At 39.5% G+C, this 21,947-nt stretch overlaps 1 pseudogene; it reads left to right on the plus strand.

Moving 5' to 3' along the window:
* The first annotated feature begins 18,395 nt into the window (after positions 1 to 18,395).
* LOC110208259 (PRELI domain-containing protein 1, mitochondrial pseudogene) lies at positions 18,396 to 19,183 on the plus strand (annotated as a pseudogene).
* The last annotated feature ends 2,764 nt before the right edge of the window (positions 19,184 to 21,947 follow it).

A 21,947-nucleotide genomic window follows, 5' to 3' on the forward strand; every position in this document is an offset into this window, starting at 1 on the left:
CCCCTACCCACCCATTTAGGCAGTACTGTGATACCATAGCAGCTTAATTCCTGTGGAAGAAAAGGCCTCAGATGTCTCCAGCATTGAAAGAACATAGAAATCGTTAAATGCATACATCTGACAGCAAGAAAATAAGAAGATCTAGAGATCAGGGAGCCAAAATACAACTTTCTAAAGGAAAAAAACAAACAAATCAATTCTTAGTACTGTTCTACTTGCTTGACACTTGCTACCTTTGTGGGGAGGATTGGGGGAAGAACCCTAGGGCATTCTGAGTTCCTGCACTGCATCCATGTGAGGCTGATCCCAGCCCATGGATTGGTAATTTGTGTGCTGAATGTATTGACATTAGTCTTCTATGATTTATTTCTACAGTTCTTACTAAAGCCTTTATACAGTATGTCCTTTATGTGACCTTAAAAGAAATACAGGCAGGTAAAGGATGAATAGAAGTGGACAGTGGGATGGGGAGGAAGGGAGTGAAAACGAGCTGTGAGATTTGTTTGCAAGATGCAGACACAGCCCCTAGACTGACAGAAGAACCCTCAGGCTATTTGCCTGATGTTCCAAGAACATGAAAGGAGATCTTGCTGGATGCTCTCAGAGTGCTCTCTGCTGTTGAGTAGTATGTATTACATCGAAATACTTGATCTTGCCAACAAGCACAATATATGCAATTTGAATCCCTACCACCTCACTCACGTTCATTCTGCCTTCTTCCCAAATACGTGCAGGTCCCACTCCACCCTATTCTCCTGGTTGTCCTGTTCTGTTTAAATCTAGGTCTTTGGTGTGTGGTCAGGCATCACTTCCAGGGCTTATATCTTCTTTTGGCTTTCTATTAAGTTATTCTACCATTATTGTCACGTGAAATGTTTCTCAAGTCTTGGTCTTATTATTAACATTTCCCAACTTGCCCTGGCTTTTTTTTACAAATGCAATAAGAGGTTTAACAAGTACAATAAAGGACTCTTGGCACCTAGGTAGAACAGTGGATAGGACATTGGAGTTGAAGTCAGAAAGACCTGAATTCAAATTCAGCCTCAGACACATAGTAGCTGTGTGACCTTGAAAAAGTCATTAACCTCTATTTGCCTCAGTTTCCTCACCTGTAAAATGGAGATAATAATACCACCTGCCTCTCAGGGTTCTGAGGATCAAATGAGACATTTTTAAAGCACTTAGTACGGAGCCTGGCACATAGTAGATATGTAATAAATGCTTGTTTCCTTTCTTCCTAGTCACTGTGACTCATCTAGGCACACTCTTATTCCACATCAGTTAAGCAGTACCACATGCTCACAATCTTACTGTCTTCCCCAGGAACTACACAAACACCTCTCATAACCCATATCCCTAAGATGCACATAAGGATAACCCCATCTAGTCTTGAACAACAGCCCATATAAGAAAGTCCTATAATTGGCTTTTGCAGTCATCCCACAAAAATCAGTGGCTCTTCCCTATTCAGTGAAGAATAATTTGCAGTTTCTGCCCTTATCCTCAAGGCAACATACTTGCAATAGTACATGGACATCTAATGGGACACCAAGTCTTCATATTATGCTACTCGTTGATACAAGAATTCACAAAAAGGCTACCATGAAGATAATTGCACCTTATAGGACATTTGTTGCAGAGAATAAGAAGGTAGAGAATTTCTACCAAGAACTTGATCAAACACTAAAAATCAAATTAATTTTACACAGGAATACCAATGGATCAAGACAGCTATGCTAAGACATGGTTTTGGACAAGGATTCTCTAGACCCCACTGAAAGTTGCCCACCTATCATCCCAAGTGCTTTTGTTATTACATTTAATTATTTGGTCATGCCATCTTCTATGTATTCAGGCATCTCTCATAACTGAGAGCGAATCCACCCCCTCCTCGTTCCCACCTTTCAAAATCCTTCTCTTCTTTCAAAGCAGAGCTCAGGTGCCAGGCTCCTTTACAAAAATCCCCTCAGCTGAAAGTGTTCTCTTCCTCTTCAGATTTTTATAGAGCATTTTCTCTCTCCTTTACTCTCATCCCACTCTATCTTATATTATCCCTAACTCAAGCTTCCCCTACCCTTAGGAGGTCCTTGAGGGGAACATATATAGAGATTTTTTTTTAATTTTTCCCCATACTCCCTAGAATTTCTATATTCTTTCCATACTCTATAGTGCTTTGCTCATAGTAGGTTCTTAAGAAATGTTTAATTAGAAAATACCTTGCGTGCTTGTTGGTGTGACATAGCTTAGACAAATGCAATGTACAAAAATCCACTTTAACGCACAAACAATGAGGGAACTGATCCTTCCCATTTCAAAAAGATGTATAGAAGCTGGTTGATTATTAATGAGGAATTTTCTAGAAAAGATTAATTCACAGGGCAGGTAGTTGGACTAGATGACCTCTAAATTCATTCCCAGCTAGAAAAACCTATTTCACCTTAGAAGTCTTCTTAATACAAGCTCTCCCAGTACATTTTAAATATGATTCATTTTGCACACCTCCATCAAAGGCTTTATTCCATAAGACAATATAGTAGTGACTTTAACTTTTTTCAAAACCCTTAGGCATCCATTATCTTATTTACCCCGCACATACTATTGTCATGAGATAAAAACAGTTCTTATTATCAACATTTGGCAGATGAAGAAGTTGAGACTTTGGAAGGTTCAGTAATCTACCTACCATTGCACAGGAAGTTAGTAGCAGAGCTGTGACTAGAACTCAGGACTGCTGTCTTCCAGCCCAGAACATCAGTCTGATTAAGGAATTGACCTGCTTGACCAATAGCTCTCGTCAGTTGTCTAAAATCTAGGGCATCAGCAGGAGGAATAACAGACACTTAAAACAGCTTCTGGTTTCTGTTTACAACTGGTTTCCATCCAGGACATAATAAAAAAAAAAAAAAGGTTTGATCCACATACTCATCTTTAGTGAATTAATCTGGAGGAGGCCCTAGAAGGCAACATGAAGGGAGGGGGGGAAGAAAGAAAAAGAAAAGAAAAAATGTTTTTATAATTACCCAGAAGGCATTGAATGGGACAAAGGATTTCCAGGAGGGTCTACAATTTTCATTTAGGAGTCTTTCTATAGGCAATAATTTGGCTAAGATCCCAGGATCATATATTTAGAGCTGGAAGGGACCTTAGAGGTCACCTACTCTAACTTCTTCATCTTAGTGGCTAAGGTAGTATAATGGATAAATTGCTGTACTTGAAGCCAGAAGACCTAAGTTCAAATCTTGACTCAGACACTTAATAGTTGGGTGACACTGGGCAAATCACTTAGCCTTTCTCAGCCTCATCTTACAGTTGCCCAGGGGTTTCCATCTTCTACCACTAACATTGCTGCACACAAATCACCCTATCCTGTCCTTGCATTGCTCTCTTACGTCATGTATGGAAATCTTATTTCCCTAATTACTCAGGTCCTTTGAGGGTAGGGACTTATCTTCTCTTGTGTTTCTCCTACAAGGCCTCAAATAGGACTGGAACACTGTAAGTATACAACAGAGGCCTTCTGACTTAAGGAAGGATGTAGGTTCCAATCCCCAGGCGGTGTGAAACTTTCTGTAAAGTTTTTTCAGAGCTCCAAGAAATATCTTTATCATGTACTATGGGTGGTGATCCCATAGGTACCCTCAGCAATCATTCAGGGACTGCTAGTAGACAAATTTAAGGTGTATCTTCTGGCTGTCTGGTGCCTACTTCTCTCCTGGGAGAGGCACAGTGCAAAAGGCACTATCTGAGAGTCAGGATACCTTGATTCTAGTCCCAACACTGTCACTAACTAGAAGTGACTTTGTGCAAATCACTTAATTAACTCTGGACCTCATTTGCCTCATCTTAAAAATGAGGATGTTAAAACTTCTTTTCCAGAGGAATATGGGATGCTAGACTACAGATGCAGAAAGACATACGGTTTCACATATGGTTAATGTGTCAATGTGTTTTGCTTAACTCCATTCTTTCTTAAAAGAGAGGATCCTATTGGGGAAAGAATATTGGGAAAAGGCAGTATTATTTTTAAAAGGTATTAATGGTTTTAAAAGGAAAATGTAGCAGTTAGACCATATAATATCTAAGGTCTTTTTCAGTCTAAAAAAAGTTAAATTACACTATGATTTTGGTTCTTCTGTCATATAGGGATAATAGGACGCCATCTCCAGTTGTCCTGATCTATATCTTGCCACTGGACCCAGATGGCTCCAGAGGAGAAAGTGAGGCTGGTGACTTTGCACAACCCCCTTTCACTTAAATCTAATTCACTTGCCAGTCATGGCATCACTTTCCTGATGTCATGGTCCTCGTCAAGAACAAAAAACAAACAAACAACAACAACAGAGATAATGTCACAAGATCAAAGAGTCATCAAATCTCAGGATTCCAAGGAATGTGAATAGTAGATTCCCTATAGTATAATAACTAGCATTTATAAAGTACTTTAAAGTCTGCAAAGAACTTTATATATGTTATCTCATTTCGTCCTTACCCTGTGAGGTAGATAGTATTATTATCTCCATTTTGCAGATGAGGAAAGTGAGGCTGAAAAAGGTTAAGTGATTTGCCCAGGGTCACCCAACTATTAAGTACCTGAGGCAGGATGTGAACTCAGAGCCTTCCTGGCTTCAAGTCTAGCAATCTATCCATTACACTAGTTTAGCTACTATTTAATGACTTCCAGTGATTGGGAAGCCACTACCTCTTAAGGCAAAGCAGAATAAATCTAATCCTTCTGACACATAACTGCCCTAAATACTTGAAAACAGGTAGTATGTCCCCACTAAGCCTTCTTTTCTTGGGGCTAACCATTCCTAGCATCTTCAACTGATCTTCAATCAATGTGAAATAGTCTTCCCTCCTCTCACCATCCTTCTCACCCTCCTTTCTTTCACTCCAGTCACTCACTATCCTTCCTAAAATGTGACATACAGAACTGAACATAAAACTCCAGATCTGGTCAGAAAAGGGCAAAATACAGGGAAGCCATCACCTCTTGAATTATGGACATTATGCCCTTCATAACATAGCCTACAATCATACTAGGTTTTTTCCCACTGGCATATCTAATTGTTGACTTATACCGACCTTGCAGTCCCCTAAAATTACCATATCTTTTTCATACAAATTGCTGTCCAGTCATGCTTCCCCAACCCTGTACTTGTACAGCTGATTTTTTTAAATCTAAGTGTTAGATTTTACATTATTCCCTTTTAAATTGTACCTTAATAGTTATGGTCTCTCATTCTAGTATATCAAACTCCTTTTGGAATCTTGACTTTAAGATCTAACATAGTAGCTATCCCTAAGAATGTCATCATTCAGGTCACAAATAAAAATATTGACCATAAAAAAATCCTAGGACATTCCACTAAAGAAATGCCTCCAAGAGAGGACAGTGGGGGGAAAAAATAGTGGCTCAGGCATCAGAGGACCTGGGTTTAAATACTACCTCTGACAGTTATTACTTGTGTGACTTTGAACAAACTGCTTCACTTCCCTGGGTCTCAATCTCCCCAATATCATTATATTGAAATACAGTTATCAAAATATTTTCAAGAAGTCCACAGACTCCGGGTTGAGAATCCCTGATCATCTAGCTCACATCTCTCCATTTTGGCCATGAAATACTACAGGAAAGCCATCCAAATATTGAATAACTCCAACTCATTACATTCCTTCTCTGACTCTTCATACATCAAAGATCCATGAATACTAATTCTTCCACTGGGTTGGACTACGTCCTTACCCTGTGTTTAGGTGACTTAGAGAATTGCCAAGGCATTGTGATTTGAGGTGCCAGGAAATATTGCTCATTGTCAAATCTATTTCCCAGGGAATCTGTCAAGGTGCCTAGAATTCTAGGGATTCACTGTGTTTTCCTGTGGCAGGGCCTGTAATGTTTTCATCTAAAATCCCCTGGGAAAGAGAGCATCAATATGTTATCCATTATCACTTATTAACAGATTTATATAAGGGGGAGGGGAGGATTGTAATCAGTTCCTGGACCAAAGCATGTACTGTCAACTCAAGTGTTCAATCTTATCCATCAATCTCACCATCCAACACCAGAGAATGCTCTCTCTCTCTCTGACCCTCAGAGAGTTCTCACTGTACAGTCAGTTCTGCCCTTTTGAGGATGCTTCCCTTTCCTCTCATTAACCTAGCATTTAGGTGTGGATTATCTACTTTTAGATCATTAGGCCAGAAACCTGTCCATCCTGTTTAATGAAAGTCCCCTCACATCCCATTTCACATTGTTTCTTAATTACTCAAGCCTTCACACATAGCTAGAAGAGCCATTTAATCAAAGTCAGTCAACGCCATTTACTAAGTACTTACAATGTGCCAGGATAAGCATTGGAGATACATAGAAAGGCAAAAAAAGGTGATCCTTGCTCACAAGAACCTGTCAGAAAAGGGCACTTTCTAATAGGGGAGAAAAGAAGTCAATAACAATGTACATATGAAAGATGTGTGTTGTTGTTTGTTTGTCCATTTTCTAAAAGGACCAGTGACATCACTGGGTGATGTCTTGACTTGCACATGAATTGGATTTAAGAGATTCAGAGTTTCACAAAGTCATCAGCTTCACTCTCTCTTTCAGGGGTACGGCTTCTATGCATTCTACAGCTTTGTAGAGCTACAAGTGAGAGTCGGGTGACAGATGGACACCAAAAGTGGACGAGCAGCCCTGATAAGGGCTTGGTAAGCCTTCTAACCAGAGGTGCTGGTGCTCCTTGAACACCTCCATACACCCTATACACAAAAGATATATACATAGTGCATGGAAAGGGAGCAATATGGGTAGGCATTAAACTCTGGAGGGACTGGGAAACATCTTCTGAAGAAGGCAGCATTTTAGCTGAGTCTTGACAGAAGCCAGGAAAACTAAAAGGTGAGGGGACAGAGTATTCCAGGTGTTATCCGTCAAACTCTCTTTCTCACTTCCTCCTGATATCATAAGTGTACTAGTGAAACACTCTGGCTCTCTACCTCTCATCCTTTACCTCCATCACATGAACAATCCATCTTCTTTTCCTATTATATATTTTAATTATTCTTTTTTCAAACAAAAATATACTATGTCTCCCTCCTCCCTCTTTCCTTCATGTGAGAAAGAAAGAAAAACAAAATCCCCTGCCACAAACATGTATTGTCAAACAAAACAAATTCCCACATTGGCCATTGCCCTCCCCAAAAAAAAGCCTCATTCTTCATTCTTGAGTTTATCACCTCTCTCAGGAGGTGGGTAGCAATATCACACACATTTTGTGGCAAGGCAATCAGGATTAAGTGACTTGCCCAGGGTCACACAGCTAATAAGTGTCAAGCTTTTGGTCTGAGGCCGGATTTGAACTGAGGTCCTCCTGACTCTAGGGCCGGTGTTCCATCTACTGCGCCACTTAGTTGCCCCCCTATATTTTCTTGGTGGCATATTTTACTCTTGTTCTTCTTCAAATCATTAAATGCTGCATCCTGTTCACATCTACCATGTATGTTTCCATTGCCCTCCATATGATGCTTACTTTTATCTGTGGACACAGTTGTAGCCAATGTTTTACCGTCATACAAAAATATTATTAAAATGTTGTAAATATGAATTAGTTTATGATAGTAGCTTCCTTCACAAGGAAGACAGGCAACTTTTGATGGGGGCGGGGAAGGAAAGAAAGATCTGAGATATGACTTCACGGATAAGGACAGAAGGCTAGGTTGGAATTGCAATGAGACATTCAGAGCAGTCAGGGTTTAAGGTGGGAGACATAATGGAAGGGAGAAGTAGCAAAAAAATAAATGGAGGAAATGCTAGCATTGGCTTCCCAAAGAACCACGTCTATTTATGCTACTTAGAGGATGCCCTCAACACCATGCAATGACAACATTCTTATTTCTGCCAGGGGAAAGAGCCACTGGAAGAGTGATCATAGCAATCCAAAAGGCAAGAGCACTAGGGACAAAATCATGTCAAGTGAAACTGCCTAAAAATATTTTCTTGGCAATCAAGGAAAGTCAACGTGTCTTAATCAAGAAGCAATAGCTATAGTCACATGAGTCAGGGCTTAGGAACTGAGCTTTTTTTTGTGGGTAAACTTTCAGTCTATTTTTTAATGAGCAAAGACAGTGAACCTACAAAACTCATTTATACTATTTTTCCAGGTGATAGGAAAAGAAGAGTTCTACCTCTGACATTTAGCTGTGTTACCTTGTAAAGGTCACTAAACATCTCTGGTTCATGGTGTCCTCATCTATAAAATTAGGAAGTTGACTAGATGATTTCTACCATCATTTCCAGCTCTAAATGTGTATCTGTGTGTGTGTGTGTGTGTGTGTGTGAATTCATTTACTTTAAATGATCTTTCCTTCCTCCTAAACTCCCATAGCATATTCTCCCTGAATAGGATTGAGTGTTATGGATGGTATTTTCCAAACCATTCATTTGGTACTAATCATATATTATTACATAGTGAAGTTGTAGTTTCATGTATGTTTTATTCTATGTCCCCAATTAGATTATAAACTCAAGTGGGGCTACAACTATACCTTATATTTCTTTGTATTTCCCACAGAACCCAGCACAGTACCCTCCCCCTTCCTCTCCCTCTTTCAGATACTCAATAAATATATAATGTTGCTGATGATGAGAATTCACTAATTTAGTTCAATACGGTTGAATAATTCCTGACCTTATAACCTGTTTATTCCCTGCCTGCCTCTCCCTCCCCCCCCCCCAGGATTTTGAGGAATGAGCTACAGAGACAAGACTTACTACGTTTCTGGCTGGCAATGAGCAGTCATAGGCTTACCTATTTATTCCACACTTAAGAAATCATTCTATATAGAACATTTTTTCTATATCAGTCATTATTGTAATGTTAGTTATCTTACTGAATTGTAGAGACATTAAAACTTTAAGATCTACCATACCACCATCCTATTTCTTCAGTGTTTATCAGAATAAACTAAGGTATTGTTTGCATGGCACCAAATAACTGAGTTAAAACCAAAGAATTCATTTGAAAATATGATAATTTTTTTTGTAAATTTTGCATGTAGATATTTGACTTTGCGTAGATACAAACTACTTGGGATTTACAAAGGAAAGAGTATAAGTCATAGATATAATGCTGGAAGGAATCTCAGAGGTTATCTCATTTTACAGATGAAGAAATTAAGTTCCAAAGAAGATAACTGACATGTCCAAGGCCATATAGATAATAAGTGGAAGGGACAGGATCTGAACCCAACTTTTCTGACACTAAAATGCTATGCTCTTTCCCCTATGCCATAGTTGTCTCCCTGAGTTTTAAGGTAGTTATCCAGATAATGCAGTTAGAAAATTTCCCAGATAATTAGGCTCAAAAACCCTGTTCATTTAGGGGAAGTAAAGGACTGAAATTATCCACATTTTTCTGTGCATTGGTCAGATTAAACCAATAATAGTTGCACCCTCTAGTGTCACTTGCCTCTGCAGAGGCAACCGCTGTGGCTTTGTGTTTTCAAAACATCTGCCTTGAAATGCCTCAGAAGAAAATCTGGCCTGACACATCCCTCTAGACCATCAAGCTGCCTGGCATGACATTTTCAGCCTGACACTCTTTCATCCCCGAACATCTAATTGGGCTTCATCATTAGCACAGCCAGCATTCTCAGAGGGACAGGAGCTAAAGCACTCTAATAGAAATCAGGAAAAACTGTCAGTGCTGGTCTCTGAAGACCTCAGGATCATGTCAGCAAGCAGATCTCTGAGCAGGGCCAGAAAGATCACACAGGAAGAGAAAAAGAGAGACAGCTAAGTGGAACCATCATTAAAAATGACACTTGGCCATCCATAGAAACTTTGCCCCACACAGTCAAACAGGATGAGGCACCCTTAGAATGCGGTGGAGACCAGGCAAGGGAACTCTACTTTAATTCACTTAAAGCTCTCATAGTAGATAAACAGTCAGCATGTCCCAATCCAGAATTTCCCAGTCAAAGCATCCTAAGTAGTTGGTACATTGTGAAGACCTCCTTGTGCCTTTCAAACAGAGAGATACTTTGTGCATGATTTCAGGTATGAAACTGTTAAGTGCTTGCAAAGTAAGTTCATTATCCCAGTGATGACTTACTAAAATCTGACTTCTGAAATCTCTAGCAAAAATCTTAGGAATGGCCTAATTATTCTAAAATCTTAAAATTAAAAGGGAACCTCAGGTTATCTAGGCAAACTTCCCACCCAATGCACTAATTGATTCCTTCTGAAACATCCCTATTTTGATCCCCTAGCTTCTGCTTGAAGACTTCCGATGATACCAAGTGTATTTCATAAGACCATTCCATGGTTGAAGGTATTATTTAGTAGAAAAGTTTTCCCAATATCTAAGCAAAATCTGCCTCCTTGTAGCTTCCACCTATCAGTGCTAGGCAAATATTTGAAGGATATTATATGTCACTGTATCCTTCTCTGAGATAAAAACCACCAGATCCTTTAGCCATTCCTATTATGGGATAACTTCTGGCTACCTCCCCATTATGGTTACTTTCTCAATTAGTATGGCTGCATCCTTCTTAATATATGTTGCCAGGACCATTTCCAGTTGTCCTGACCTATACCTTGTCACTGGACCCAGATGGCTGTGGAGGAAAAAGTAAGACTGGTGACTGCAAAGCCCTCCCTCACTTAAACTCAATTCACTTGCATATCATGGCATATCAGGCCCTCCCTGATGTCATGGTCTTCTTTGTGAACGAAGGACAAACAACAACAACAACCTTTGCCTACAACTAAACACAGGACTCAAGTTGTAGTCTGAGTAGGGCAAAACACAATGGAACTATTTCCTACAAGGCTCTAGATCTTTCTATCACTGAACCTTAAGAATGAATTAACTTTTCAATAACTGCAACACTTTATAGACATATTCAATTTAATTCAACAAGATTTTATCAAGTATCTACTGTGTGCCAGGCACTGGGTTACGAAGACAAAATGAAGCAGCCTCTGCCCTCAAGGGCCTTTCATTTTAGGGGGGAAGACTAAATATAAAAACTAAATAAAAAGTATATGCAAAGAAATTTCTAGGGGAAAGGAACAGGTCTAATATGAAGGGCAATTCATTAACAATATGACAAAAGTTTCAGAGGGCTCAATGAAAGTGCTGAGAACATATGTTGTTTGATTTTTGTCTTTGTATCACAAGCACAGAATCCAGCAAATGGTAAACACTTAAATGTTTCTTCATTTGTTGATGTAGTGTTGTTGTTGCTCATTTGTCCTTCGTTTTTGAAGAGGACCAATGACATCACTAATCATGTCTTGACTTTTTTGTGAATTGGATTTAAGTGAGGCAGAGTGCATAAGGTCATCAGCCTCACTTTATCTTCCAGAGTCATCTGGAAGAAGTCCAGTGGCATACAAAAGTCAAGATGCCTTGTGACGGCCCAGTAACATGGCAAGGATGCATCAGCCCGACAGTACCTGGCCAGCCATCATACCAGACATGGATAGGGATGAGGGAGTAAGGACTGGTGTTCATAAAAAAGAACTTCAGCCTAGGTGGCCTACATCTCAGAATCAAAGCACAGTAGATTACCATTCCCTTCACAGTAGGATGACAATCCTTAAGCAAAATGTAGAAAGCTGGCTGGTTGGGTGTGGAAAGGAAGGAGATGTGCATGCATTTGTGTGTGTGTGTGTGTGTGTGTGTGTGTGTGTGTGTGTATGTGTGTGTGTGTGTGTGTGTGTATGTGTGTGTGTGTATGTGTGTGTGTGTGTGTATGTGTGTGTGTGTGTGTGTATGTGTGTGTGTGTATACAGTGGCAGGGTAGCTGGTGAGGTCCTGGTCCTGCCAATAATTAAGATGGTGGTCAAGGGGAGTTTTGGATCCTAAGGCTCATTTGAATAACTCTCCAATAACTGATGCTGAGTGAAGTGAAGCAGAACTATGAGAACATTGTACACAGTAACAGCCACATTGTGCAATGACTGACTTTGATAGATGTAGCTCTTCTCAGCAATGCAAGGATCTAAGACATCTCCAAAAATCTCATGATGGAAAATGCTATCCACATTCAGAGAAAGAACTATGGAGTTGGAATGCAGATCGAAGCATATTATTTGTTCTTTTTTTCTCTTCTGTTTTGTTTTGTTTCTTCTTTCTTGTGGTTCCTCCTATTGGTTCTAATTCTTCTTTACAACATGACTAATGTGAAAATATGTTTTATAGGAATGTACATGTAGAGCCTATATCAGATTGCATGCCATCTTGGGGAAGGAGGTGGGAAGGGAGAGGGAGAAAATTGAAACTCAAAAGTTTATGAAAGTGAATGTTGAAAACAAAAAACAAATTAATAAAAGTGGGAACTAGCAAAAAATTAATTTTTTAAAAATTACTCACCAATACTGAGTCATGTGAGTTCTGGCCCAGGGCTTACTTAAATGCTGACTAGATTACTTCCCCTGAGATTGGGGACTGGAGGGAAGGAGAGGAGGACTCCTGAAGTTATTATGCCTTGGACCAGTATGTATTCATATAATGAGCATGTGGTCTACTAAACCCATCAGGTCTTTTTTTTTTCTTCAAAAACTACTGCAAACCTAGGTCTCTCCTATCCTGTTCTTATACTTTCTTTTTTAAACCTGAATGTATAACTTAACATTTTTCTCTGTTAATACCATAAAGTCCTAGAATTTCAAAATTGGAGAGAGAGCTGGAGTATCCTCCATTTACAGGTCAGAAAACTGAAGCCCAGATATGGTAAATGTTTTTCCCAAGATCACAGAGTAAATGGCAGATATGATACTAGAGCTCAAGCCTAGTGTTTTTTCCACTACATCACTATCAACTTTACAGAAAGTTATCAAAGACTTCTGAGACACCATAAAGTCCACATTGACATATAATACAAGGGAAGATTCTGTGGATAAAGAAAATGCCATCTGGCTGCCTATATGGTGTTTGGATAGAAATGAGGTGATTGGACTAAATGATCTCTAAGGTCCCTTATAGCTCTAAATCCTGTGAACCTATGAGCCGTGTTAATCTGTTCCACTTGGGTAAATTGAATATGGTCAACTCACAATTATGCATAGGCATATTTACCATAATCAGTGTTTCATTTCAGACTAAGTTCCCTTTGCTCGACAGGATGCTCTCAGACACTTCTTGCTGACATCTGCTGTTGTGAGTCCAGGAAAGGCTAACAAGTCATTTTGACATCAACCTGAGCCAGGCAAAATTAAGAAGGCAAATAGGATGTCAAAGCTCTCTTCCTCCATTCCATCTTCCAGAAGTCATGCAATGAATCCAAAAGCCAAATACAAGTATTTGAATTCTCCATGCTGCTATTTCCCATCCTTAGCCCAGGCAATCAATCAAAAGGCACTGTGCTCTACGCTCTAGGGATACAATGAAAGAGAAAACCCAGTCCTCCCCTCAAGCACCTTGCGTCCTAAAGACAGAGACAACATGGAAATCAATAGAAACATAGGAGATACATAGAGAATAGAAGTAATCTTAGACAAGGAGAGCAGAAAACCCAGTGGCTCAAATGGTGATAAACCTCCTTGAACTTAGCTAGGCTGGTCCTCAGATAGTAAGAAATACAGTCCACCTGTACTTGGAGCCTTTACAGGAAGGTAGAATTTACCATAGCTCACAGTCTACTGGCATAACCTTTCAAAACTGATGTTATCTCCATACTACAAAGAAACATCAGAGGTGGGCTTTAATGAAATCCGTACTTGGAGATGGTCTTTTTCTGAGCATAAATTTCAAATTCCGTCAATCTAGAAGCAAGTATTGAGTTTCTCCTATGGTAGACATTATGGGAAAGGGAGTTACACACACACAAAAAAAAAGAGGATACAATAAGACTGAAATGCAAGAAATAATTGGAGGACACAAGACAATATAGTCAACACTTAGATGTTTTGTAGAATTGAATTGATGCAGATAATATATACTATTAGAGCTCATAGAGGGAAGCAACAAATGAGGGCTATAGTGATCAGCCAAGGATTTATAGAAGAGATAATAATACTCTATTTGTGCTTTGAAGGATGAATGGGATTCAAACACATAGGGAAGAGGGTGAGGGAGTTCAGAAGGCAATATGGTGAAGCAACTGTACAACTTGGCATACACTCTGAGGAGGTCATAGACAATTGGAAGGGGCCCACATGTACAAAAATATTTATAGCAGTACTTTCTGCAGCAGCAAGGAATTAAAAACAAAGTGAGTGCTCATTGATTGAAAAATGGCTAAACAAATATGAACAAATTATCGCATATGAATGCAATGAAATATAACCGCACCATAAAAAATGAGGGATGTGAAGAATTCAGAAAAAAACTAAGGGAGATTTGTATGAACTGACACATGGTGAAGTAACAAGAACCAGGAGAATAATTTACATAATGACCACAATAATTTAAAGGAAATCAACTCTGAAAGAGTTCAGAATGTTAATCAATGCAAGAACTAAGCATGGCTTCAGAGGACAACTGGTAAAGTATGCCTCTGGCTCTCAGGAGAGAGATGGAGCACTAGCGGTAGAGAAAGACACGCATTTTCAGGCATGATTAGCATATTTATCAGTTTTGCTTGACTGTATTTATTTGCTTCAAGAAAGAGTTCTGTTGGGTTGAAATCATTGGCAAGTGAGAGCAACATTTTTATAAAAGAACGTGAATAATAGTAAACTGAATAAGACTTCCTTAATAACTAGACTGAAAATCAGAAGAGCTGGGTACTAGTCCCAGAGCTGCCATTAACTAGCTGTGCAACCTTGGGCAAAATCACCTGGTCCCCCTGAGCCACGGTTATCTCATCCATAAAATGAAGGAGGAGAACGAGGTTATGTCTAAGATTCCTTGAAACTATAAAATTCTACATTCCAAAGCAAAGGAAAGACAAGGAAGAACAAATGAACCTGATATATTTGGAGAAAATTTAAGAGGTTGGAGTGTAGGGATTTGCACTGTGGCAGAGTATAAAAGAAGGTTCACTAGGTAGGGGCAGGTTCAGATTACGTAGACCCTCAAAATCCAGGCCAAGATTTTTAGATATGGTGAGAAATAGGCAACCTCTAGAAGTGTTGAAGTAGGAGAGTGATTATAAAAAGCTATAACTCAAAAGGAGTGGGTAATGGTGAGAATTTTAGACACTGTGACTTGCTAATGGGATTATTTCTTCCAAACAATCACTCTTCAGACCCTCCCTCCTAAGTAGCCAGCCACCTGTTCTGCCTAAGCATAAGATCCAAATGTTATATGCAAAAGAAGCTCCTTTTGCAAATGAGACAAAACCCTTGTGATTGGTGATGCTGAAGCACAGAATTATATGTCTGGCTAGAAGAACCTCTCAGCTTAATGCTCAGGGATGCTCTGCTTGCAGCTGTTCTGGTACTTGGTTGCTGGGGGTTGCTTCACCCCTCCAGGGTAGATGGGCAAAAAGACAGGAGCATAACTCCACTGAGCAGATTACAATGGGGACTCACTCCCACACTCCATGCAGCCCTTAATAAGATGCAATTACTAAAGTGAAACATTTAATTGCATAATGTTTTATTAATTCTTTCTCCATGAAATATTTATCATGAACTTTCACGAATACAAAGGTCTGGTTGCGCTTAATGGCTCAGGTTTATGATGGCTCTGAAAGAGCATGCTTTCAGTCTTCCTGCAAAGGGACTGAGGGTGACAAGCATGATGCTGTTAATGTGACAGATTCCAAGGAGCACAGCATTAGCCGGAGATCTGAAAAGCATAAGAATGCAGGAAGTGTCTTCTTCAGTTAGATTCATGGTCTATCCAGCCTAGGATTCTCACTCAAAGTACAGGTGATAAGGTATGATTCTCCCTCATCTCCCTCATCATCTGTTGAACCTTCAAGTCTCAGCTAAAATACAGTCTCCTCCATGGAGCCTTCCTTGCTCTTACCCAGGCAACAATACTAGCAAACCCAGCCATAGAAATACATTGTTGCAGCCAGAAAACACACATGAGACAACCTTCACTTACATCTACTGCTCCCTTATAGTGAGTTCCATGATGTATAGCAACCCAGCTTTGGATCATTAATGTGCATGAACTCTTCCTGACTCCTACCTTGTGATTACTACCATGAACCTGGGCTTAACTCAACACAATATTCTATTTACTTTCCTAGACCTTGAAAGGGATCTTAACTCTTTTCCTCTGGAGGGTTCTTTTCCTAAGTGCCCTATTAATTGTCCTAATGAATCATATGCATTGAACCCAATTCTTTTAGTACAGTGGAATCAAACATCTCCCAGTAAAAATGATCTTTCCTTCCTCAGATCTAGAAATTCACTTTCCAATACATGTGTCTATCATATTCTAATTTGTATTATAATTGTTTGGGTATTCAAACAAAACCAACCAAAAAACAAAACAAAACAAAACAAAACCAATCCAGCCAAAATTAGAAGGAAAGCAGGAAACTAGAGGGGAGGGAAGAAGGGAGAGAATTTTTACAGCAAGTTTCTCTGATAAATTCTTCATTTCTCAGATATATGGGGAACTGAGCCAAATTTATAAAATTATTAACTATTCCCCAGTTGATAAATGGTCAAAGGATATTAACAGGTAATTTTCAAAAGTAGAAATCAAAGCTATCAATGGTCACACAAAAAAATGCTATAAATCATTGTTGATTACAGAAATACAAATTAAAACAACTCTGAGATATCATCTCACCTATCAGATTGGCTAATAAAACAGAAAAAAAGAAAATGACAAATGCTGGAAGGGATGTGGGAAAAAATGGTACACTAATGTACTGTTGATGGAGCTGTGAACTGATCCAATCATTCCAGAGAATAATTTGGAACTATGCCCAAAGGGCTATAAGATTGTGCTTACTCTTTGACCCAGCAACACTGCCACTAAATTTATATCCCAAAGAAATCAAAGGAAAAGGAAAAGGACCTACATGTACAAAAATATTTATAGCATCTCTTTTTGCAGTGGCAAAGAACTTGAGATGGAGGAAATACCCATCAATTGCGGATTAGCTAAACAAGTTGCGGTATATGCTTGTGATGGAATACTGTCGTGCTATAAGAAATGACAAGAGGGACAGTTTCAAAAAAAGCTAGGAAGATTTATATGAACTAATGCAAAGTGAAGTGAGCAGAACCAAGAGAACATTATACACAGTAACAGCAATGTTGTAATGATGATCAACTGTGAAAGACTTAGCTATTGTGATCAATACAACAATCCAAGACACTTCCAAAGGATCTATGATAAAAACTATTATGCACTATGTTTTGCATCACCACACATGTATAACCTGTATCGAATTGCTGGCCTTCTCAATGGAGGGGAAAAGGGAGGGAAGAAAGGAGAGAATTTGGAACTCAACGTTTTAAAAAACTAATGTTAAAACTTGTTTTTACATGTAACTGGGGGAAAATGAAATACTAAATTTTTTTTAAAAGAAGGGAAAATACTATCCACATCCAGATAGAGAACTGATGAATTCTGAGTGTAGAATCATAACTTTTTCATTTTCTCTATTTTTCTTGCTTTTTTGCAACATGGCTAAAATGTAAATATATTTTTCATGACTTCACATGTATAATTGATATCATATTGCTTGCCTTCTCAGTGAGTGGGGGAGGGGCTAGAGGACGAGAGGATTTAAAACTCAAAATGTAAAAAAAGAATGCTACAAATTAATAAATGTACATAATAAATTTAACTTTCACTTTCAAAGAAATTATTCTTATAATTTGTGCATTTATCTCATTTCCAATACTAGATTATAAATCCCTTTAGGGATTTATTCTGAACCTAAGAAATTAAACAAGCATTTCCACAACAAAGTAGAACAGAAAAACAGATGGTTGCACCTGAAATTGCAAATCTATTATGTACAACTTGCTATCCCCCTCAAACATACAATGAAATCATCGTGTAATTTTATTTTTTTCCCATCCCTCACCCCTACCCTAGAGATAACAAGGGCTGTGTTTTAATTACCTTTATATATTCTCTAACACTGTATTTTGCACATCAGGAGATTAATATATATTCTTGTATTTGATTTTTTACACTTCTCTATACACATACTTCCAAATCACTAGTTTCTATCAGTAATCTATTGTCCAGGTCCAACAAAATCAACCGAAATTCAGCTCAATTCTATTCAGTGAACATATGCTAAGTACCTACTACGCGCAAAGCTCTGTGCTAGATGCTGGGGTTACAAAGATACAAAAGAAACAGTCATTGCCCTCAAGAATCTTACATTCTCGACCCCCTCATGGCGGCAGAGACAGCGTTTGCGGGGGTGGAGGCGGCGGCGACCGCGGCTTTGGGACGGTGACTGAGAGCGCAAGCCCGGCGACCCATCTCTCTCCTACCCCCCCCCATGCTTTGTGCCCCCTGACACTGTCCCGACCCCCACCCCCGCCTGGACGATGGTGAAGTATTTCCTGGGGCAAAGCGTGCTCCGGAGCTCCTGGGACCAAGTGTTTGCTGCCTTCTGGCAGCGTTACCCCAACCCCTACAGCAAGCATGTGCTGACGGAGGATATTGTGCAGCGGGAGGTGACTCCAGATCAGAAGCTGCTGTCCAGGCGGCTTCTTACAAAGACCAACAGGATGCCCCGCTGGGCGGAGCGCTTCTTTCCCGCTAATGTAGCTCACTCAGTGTACATCCTCGAGGACTCTATCGTGGACCCACAGAACCAGACCATGACCACTTTCACCTGGAACATCAACCATGCCCGGCTGATGGTGGAGAAAAGATGTGTTTACTGTGTGAACCCTGAAAACAGTGGCTGGACTGAAATCCGAAGGGAGGCCTGGGTCTCTTCCAGTTTGTTTGGGGTCTCGAGAGCTGTACAGGAGTTTCGCTTAGCTCGATTCAAAAGTAACGTGACCAAGACCATCAAAGGATTTGAGTACACCTTGGCCAAACTGCAATGTGAGCCTCCTTCTAAGACACTTGTTGAAACAGCTAAGGAAGCAACTGAGAAAGCAAAGGAAACTGCTCTGGCAGCTACTGAGAAGGCCAAGGACCTGGCCAGCAAGGCAGTCACCAAGAAGCAGCAGCAGCAACAGCAACAGTATGTTTAAAGGAGTCACCCTACTGCTTCCCCTGCAACAAAAAGGCCCTGCTGCCTTCCCAGATCGCCAGTCTCCAAGCCTTGGCAAGACCTGGCATTGGGCCCAGAGCCCCAGCCCCTGAGCAGACCATCAGCACAATGCAAGCCCACAGACAATCCAGCTCTTGCCCCATTACCTGCCCTGTGTCCGAGTTGTAATTTATCATTAAAAATCAATTTTCAGTGCAAAAAGAAAAAGAATCTTACATTCTCCTGAGGAATATAACATTTACAAAATAAGTATATAAATAAAAAGAAATCTCAGAACAGAAAGATGACTAGCAATTTGGGTAGACTTCTCAGAAGAGGTGGTCCTTGAGCTGAGTCTTAAAAGAAAATAAGAATTTAAGAAGATGGAAATGAGGAGAGTAATTACAGTTGGAGGGAGAGGAGAAAGGAAGGGGTAGTTTGTGAACTTGGACAGAGGAAGGAGATGGAAGGTCTATGGAATAATTCATGGTCCAGCTTAGCTGAAATGTAAAGTTCATGGAGGGGAATAGAATGTAATAAGTCTAGAAATATAGGTTGGAGCCAGATTATTGATTACCTTATAAATGGCAAGCTAAGAAATTTGTGTTTCATCCCAGAGGCAATAAAAAGCCATTAAATGGTAGAAATTTCTAATGAAGAAAAATATCAGTCATTGTATATGATTAAAGCAGGAATAATATGATTTTAATCACACCACTTTCCATACAACAAGCTTTGTTATAATATGAACTCCTTGTTGGTGTTTCCCACTTGGTTAGACCAACATCATGGTAGAAAGACCAAAATATAGAGTGCATAGCATACAGAAGGCCTCTGAATGTGTGACCTTGAGCAAAGTACTTAACCCCTCTGGCCTTCAGTTTCCTACTCTATAAAATGAAGAGGTTGAATTAGATGATCTCTCAGGTTCCTCCCCAGGCCAGCTAGGAAGCACAGTGGATAGAGCACTGGACTTGGAATCAGGAAGACTAATCTTCATGACTTCAAATATGACCTCAGACACTTCTGGGGAGCTAGGTGGTGGAGTAGATAGAGCACTCAACCTGAAGTCAGGAAGCCTCATCTTCCTGTGTTCAAATCCAGCCTTAGACACTTACTAGCAGTATGACCCCAGGCATGTCACTTCACCCTGTCTGCCTCAGTTTCCTCACCTGTAAAATGAGCTGGAGAAGGAAATAGTGAAGCACTTCGATATCTTTGCCAAGAAAACCACAAATGAATCAAGGAGTGTTGGACATGACTGACAAAGACTAAACGACTGGTTCCTCTCCACCTATATCATTGTGTGATTCTACAAGCAAATAAACTTTGTTTTAGGTTCCTACCCATTTCCATTTCAGTACTTCACTCTCATCTCACAATGAACCCGTCCTACTATCATCGCCAGGTACAGGCTAAAGGGGGAGACATTTAACAGCCAAGGGTTCTGCCTGATAGCCCTCTAATTGAAATGAGTGCTGACCACCTACTCCATTTATGTATCTTACTAGCTTTGCTATTATGGATTTCTTTTTATTAGGTCTGTGATTTCATTGGTAAAGGGAAATCCAATTGAAGAGACATCACTTGCCAATGCAGATTGGTACTTGCTCTGCAACTTACAGTCTTAGAGAGTTGCCTAGGATACTGAAAGTTTAAATTCCTTGGTCACAAAATTTTATGTGTCAGAGATGGGATTTAAACCAAGTTTTCCTGACTCCAAGTAAGGCCATCTGTCCATTACACTAGACCATGAAAACAACCATTTTTTTTTAAAAATTTTTTATTTTATTAATTTATTTTGATTTATCACAATCACTTCCATATGCTTTTGAGTTTAAAATTTTTCTTCCCCTTCCTCCCACCACCCTCCCCAAGACAGCACACAATCTGATATAGGCTATACATTTACATTCTTATTAAACATATTTTCACATTAGTGATGTTGTAAGTAAAAATTAAAACCAATAGGAGGAACCATCAGAAAGAGGAAACAAAACTCAACAGAAGAAAAAAAAAGATAGCAATTCAACTTCCATAGGTCTTTCTTTGGATGTGGATAGCATTTTCCATCACGAGTTCTTTGGAGATGTCTTAGATCCTTGTAATGCTGAGAAGGGTTCAGTTTATCAATATTAGTCATCGCACAGCTGTTATTGTGTACAATGTTCTCTTAGCTCTGCTCACTTCACTCAACATCAGACCATGCATGTCTTTCCAGGTTTTTCTGAAGTCATCCTATTCATCATTTCTTATAGCACAACAGTATTCCATTACATTCATATACCACAACTTGCTCCGCCATTCCCCAATTGTTGGGCATCCTCTCAATTTCCAATTCTTTGCCACCACAAAAAGAGCTGCTATGAATATTTGTGTACATGTGGGTCCTTTTCCCATTTGTATGATCTCTTTGGGATATAGCCCTAGAAGTGCTATTGCTGGGTCCAAGGGTATGCACATTTTTATAGCCCTTTGGGCATAGTTCCAAATTGTTCTCCAAAATGGTTGGATCATTTCACAACTCCACCAACAGTGCGTTAGTGTTCCAATTTTCCCACATCTTCTCCAACATTTATCATTTTCCTGTTTTGTCATGTTGGCCAATCTGATAGGTGTGATGTGGTACCTCAGAGTTGTTTTAATTTGCATTTCTCTAATCAATAATGATTTAGAGCATTTTTTCACATGACTATAGATGGCTTTAATTTCTTCATCTGAGAACTGTCTGTTCATATCCTTTGACCATTTATCAATTGGGGAATGGCTTGGAATACAACTATTCTTGAGGCTATTTACATTTTTGTAATCATTTAACAGGAAATTTTTTTCTCTTCCTCTTTTTTTCTTTCTTT

This window comes from Phascolarctos cinereus, unplaced genomic scaffold (assembly GCF_003287225.1).
Source record: "Phascolarctos cinereus isolate Bilbo 61053 unplaced genomic scaffold, phaCin_HiC Scaffold_726;HRSCAF=1367, whole genome shotgun sequence".
Classification (NCBI taxonomy): Eukaryota; Metazoa; Chordata; class Mammalia; order Diprotodontia; family Phascolarctidae; genus Phascolarctos; species Phascolarctos cinereus.